Raw genomic sequence first — 5,334 nt, 5'->3', positions numbered from 1 at the left:
GGTTAGTAGCGTTTTTTTAAAATTTGTAGCAAAACCAAATCAAATAGCGGCTCTTCTCGCGATCACTACTGAAATTGCTGGAAAACCATCAAATAGCGACCATTGTCAAAACAGCTGCTAATTGTCTGTCGCTATATTCCGTTTTTGAAGTAGTGTACTCTTACCCGCGGATGGTAAAATGTTGAACTCTAACTCGCCTCTGCGGGTACCCACCCCGTCCCTATAATTATTAAAATTCAATAAATAAAATTAAATTTCAAAATTTATATAACCATAATCACATACATAACATAAATTAAAGTAAAAATTTAAATATAATACAATATTATTAATCATTTTACTAATTATTTTACATATATTACATATATTATATATTAGAATTATATATATTATTTATATATCGAGGTAGGTATTACCTAAACCCGATCTCACTCTCGTCCCGTCGAAAAATTCACCTTGATAAAAATTCGCTCCGAACAGATAGAGGCATAGTAGATATCCGCATATTCGGGTGGTGTTAACATTCCTATCTATTTTTAATCGGTTTGATTTAATTCGAATACGTATAAAAAAAATTAAAACCAATATCGCATCCAAACCAAAAACAATTTAATTGGTTTCATTATCATTTCTTTTTTTTTGTGATCAGTGAATTGGACAACTCCCAATCCTAAGTACACAACACACCCACATACTTCTCACACATTTATCACATTTTTCCCCTTAAATGTATCTTCTAAAATTTAAACTCTAGACCTTAGTGGTGGAGAGGGATAAAACGCCATCTGAACCAGCTCTTCGTCATCGTTTCTCTTTAAATCTGAATCAATCCGATCCGTGAAGGCTCGTCTGTAGAGGAACAATTTTTATTTTTGCTTGATAACGTGGGCTCCCAAAAAGGTTAAAAATAGCAATCTTGGTCGCATCATATATATTTGGTCCACTATTTAAGAGTTGTAGGACATTATTGTGCCAATAAGGGGGAGCAAATTTTCGGTGACAGCATAACCCATGCCGTAAACTTTAAGGCAAGAAAGTATGACATGCTTTATATAAGAAAGGGCAACCGACACTCCAAATTAAATGACATGAATACTGAATGAATTTAGCTAGGTCAGGTTTTAAAATTATTGTTAATAAAAGTTTTCAAATTTTTTATTTTAGTAAATTCATTATAAACATGTTTAAAATTTAAATTTTGTATGAATTTTATAAAAAAGTTAATTAATAACTTTAATACGTGTTTGATATATGTTAGTTAAACAGATATAAATACTATTAGGATTTTGCTATTGTTTGTTTTTCAAATTACACCATCTAACTCATGATTTGCTTTTATATATATATATGTCTTAATTATATTGATGATAGATTATGATCCAGGTCTAGGGTTTGTAAATAAAACCAAAACCTAATATATACATACATATACATAAAAAAGTATTTATTATTGACTCACATAAAGATAAGCTAAATTGAAATTTAAAAACACAGAAATTTCAACAATATAAAACACAAAAGTTTGTAAAGTCAAACACAGGAATTTGTAAAAGCCCAAATGTATGTATTTTATTATTGTGTTTCTTTTTAAAAATTTGTGCGCAAAGAATTTTGTATTTTTGTCTTTATATTTTTTTTTTTCACTTTTTCACTTTTTTTTTCTGTTTTTTCTTTTTTCATAAAACACCATAAAATATAAAATGAAAGAAAGAAAGAACGAAAGGAAAAAATGCAGAAGAAAAAATTGGAGAAAAAAAGGGAGAAAATGTAAAAGTGCATGTGTGAAGGAAAAAAAATTGAAAATACTTTATTATAAAATTAGTTTGATCGCAAAATATTTTTGTAATATAATATATATACAGCGGCTATGCATGATTGGATGAACATTTAACTGATGAATGATGATGAACTCATCACATTTTCACACAGTTCTAATTTCTTCCACAGTGGGTTGTTGCATTTGCCAATCATTGTTCAGAATATATGTGTGCCAACTTTTTTAAATGCGTTTCTTGTTTTTGTTTATTTATTTATTATTTTTATTTCTTGCTTCGGTCATTCTTGTTGGCTAATCCCATTTTTATGTAAATTATGGAAGATATATAGGGTTTCATATTTTATAATATAATTCATTTCATGTGAAATAAAAATCATTTCATCTGTAAAGCTGTAGGTTTTTGAGGATCAAACTGCTCAAAGGTGAGTCGTCCCAAACACATATTATTTAAGAGAAAAAAACTGTTGCATGAAGGACTGATTTCGGAGCAATAATAGAACGGGAGTACTGTTCATCCGCATGAAGAAGACGTTCATAGAGTTTCTCTTTAATTGCTAGCCAATTATGAAGTAGTTTTCAAACAAAAACACGAATTTTAAATTGGCACTTTAAACTTCAAATAGATTTTCAAATTTTTTTTTTCTTGAATCTTTCTGGAAGAAGGTCAATTAGAGGGTTAGAAGAACTAATATGCTATGGAGTATCATGATTTGACAACGTATTTTTTCGAATTATTTATAGTCCAGGTGAGGGAGTCTTCTATTTCATCTATTGGAGTTTGATTGATTTGAATTGTAATTTCTGAGCTAAAATATTCTTGAATCAATTGCAGGTTCCAGTTTCCAGATGCATCTAGAAGTTGTTTCATTCAGAGGAGATCAAGGTTTCTAGCTTTATTCGGGAGTCTGAAAGGGAGGCTCAAACCTAACCATGGGTCATCTCTGAGTTTCACAGATTCCTGTTTTGACACTCGCCATTTAACATTTTTTCTAGCACCTTCCTTCCTTCTAAGAGGCTTCTCTAGGCCCAAGATAATCTATTTTCTACTTGAGCATTTGAGAATGAGGTAAGCCTGAAGTATTTATTTTTGTATATCTTAGAGAAGAGCGAATATGGTTGGTTAGTAGTTTTATTTAGCTAACATTGCTAGGTTGAAGACCTTTAGATCTTTAAAACTCGTGTCTCCTTTATTTTTTGGTCTGCTCAAAATATCTCAACCAATTCAATGCAACTTTCAATTGATTTTGTCTTTGACCCCACTAGAAGTTTTTCATCATTTTTTTGCAATTCATCAATTAGAAATTCCAAAAACTTAAAGCAACTTAGTGTATAGATTAGAATGACTGTCCCTACAGCTTTTATCAGTATTTTTTTCCCACTAGCCGACAAAAAAAAACGTTTGCAGTGGTTTAACTTTTTTACAACTTTGTCTTTAACATAAGCAATGGTCTCTGTCTTTGATCTCATGACTGTAGAAAGTAATCCTAGATATTTGTTTTGTGTACTCACATTAGAGATATCTAATACATTGGTTAGGTCTTGTTTACTCTGCTAAAGAGTATTTTTACTGAAAAATACTACAAAATTTATTAAAGTTTATCCTCTGTCTACTGAGATCACCATAAAAGAAGTAAGTCATCTGCAAATAGTAAATGATTGATAGAGGAGCATCTACTCTTCAACCAAAGTTCCTGAGATAGATTATTCTGTTTTCTTTTGTGGAGCAGAAAAGAAAGACTTTCTACACATAGTAGAAATAGATAAGGAGAGAGGAGATCTCTTTAATGAAGTCCTCTATATAGTTTAAAAAAATTAGCAGGAGTACCATCCACAATAACAGAGTAAGAAATAGTAGACACGTATTTTTTTATCCAATTAATCCATTTATTAGAAAAACCTAACTTTTTTATAACAAACCACACAAAATTTTATTCCACTATATCATAGGCTTTACTCATGTCAATCTTTAAAGCTAAATCATAATCACAATAGATTTTAGATTTAAGAAAGTGCATACACTTATGAGCTACTATAATGTTATCACTAATAAATCTAAGCACTCTGATTGTCACTAATGACTCTATTCATGAGAGACTGGAGTCTGTGTACTAAGATTTTAGAGATAATTTTAGAGAAAATTGCACTCAAGCTAATGGTATAATATGATTCATAGACACAACATTTAAAATATTAGAAATGAGACAAATTTGAGTATGATTGAAGCTTTTGAGAATTTTGTTACTTCTAAAGAAGCTTTTCACCATTTTGCACACTTTTGACTTGATAACAACCTAATAGAATTAAAAAAATGTGGCTATAAAGCCATTATCTCTCGGGACAACGTCTAGATTAATAGAGAAAATAATGTTTTTAATCTTTTCATCTGTTACAGGTTTGGTCATATTGCAGTTAGTCTCAGCTGGCACTTTTCTCCTTAAACCACCCAGCACATCGAAGGGGTCTTGAAGATCTCCTACTAAAAACAACTCCTGAAAGTACCTCTGATCCCTCGTTTCTATAGATTCTGGTGTAGTACACCATAGTTCTTCTCGTCTTCTAGCCTCTATATCTTTTTTTTTTCTATTTTTGGTGTAAACCCCGGTTAAATTAGTAGATAATTAGTTAATAAATTTGTTTTTAATAAGGAGGATTAGAAATGTGAATATTATATTAAATTAGGATAGAGCTCATCGAAACGAGAATTTTGACACCAATTTCGAAAAAAAGGTCCAAAATTAGACCGAACAGGCCAAATTGGTTGAACCAGGCCTGAACCGGGTTGTCGGTCCAACCGGACCCACACTTTAAATGAGCCCGAAAGCCCCTTCTTCTTCATTTCACCAGCTGCAGCGTGAAAAGCCACAGGGAGAAGAAAATACTCCCAAACCCTTACGGTAACTTTCCAACTCCCGTAACTTCTCCGTCCGAGTTCCGATTGTCGCACTGTTTGCGGCCACGCGTCCACTGCATCGAGCTCTACATTTCTACCGGAACAATTTCACTGATAACTTGTTTAATCACTCTCAGCCTTTTTTTTCCCCAATTTTCGGATTTTTGAATGGGAAGGTTGAGTTTCTTTGATTTTTGATATTTTAGGATTCAATTAGCTTGAGAAAAACGTTCACTCATGCTTATGTGAAGCTTGGGTAAGGTGAGGATACGATAATTTTATTTTAATTTCATTAAATTTGAGCTTTGAGTATTAAATTGGGTATATATGTGTTATGAATGTGTATTAGGTTGAAAATAAATAATTGGAGCTTGAAATTGTGAATACTGGAACTTGGAGGAAGCGGATTAGTTGAGGTTTTGAGGGCTGTGTTCTTTTAGGAAAATTTTCTTGGAATAACACTTGGGAATCGGCTAAGGTATGGTTTAGGTTTCTTGCATTTAATATATAATGTTCTGTGAAAACTTAGGCTAGATGACCATAGGATAAGTTGGAATGCAGGTGTATGTTTAATATTTAGTAATTTGTCGATGAATATAATTGGTTGAAGTTTATTGGATAATTAGTTATTAATTTTGGATGGTGAATGTTGTTATGTTAATTTGGA

The 5,334-nt window shown here is 31.5% G+C and overlaps 1 long non-coding RNA gene across 1 annotated transcript in view; it reads left to right on the top strand.

The window, feature by feature from the left end:
* The first annotated feature begins 4,870 nt into the window (after positions 1-4,870).
* The window catches only part of LOC107488863 (uncharacterized), a 1,593-nt gene continuing 1,129 nt past the window's right edge, over positions 4,871-5,334 (top strand). The window contains exons 1-2 of the long non-coding RNA XR_001591988.3: positions 4,871-4,928; positions 5,017-5,145. This is a non-coding gene — a long non-coding RNA (uncharacterized LOC107488863). The remainder of the gene's footprint in view (positions 4,929-5,016; positions 5,146-5,334) is intronic.

The sequence above is a fragment of the Arachis duranensis genome, chromosome 5 (genome assembly GCF_000817695.3).
Source record: "Arachis duranensis cultivar V14167 chromosome 5, aradu.V14167.gnm2.J7QH, whole genome shotgun sequence".
Lineage (NCBI taxonomy): Eukaryota > Viridiplantae > Streptophyta > Magnoliopsida > Fabales > Fabaceae > Arachis > Arachis duranensis.
The sequence above is the reverse complement of the archived record's forward strand: the minus strand, read 5'-3'. Positions and strand labels throughout refer to the sequence as shown.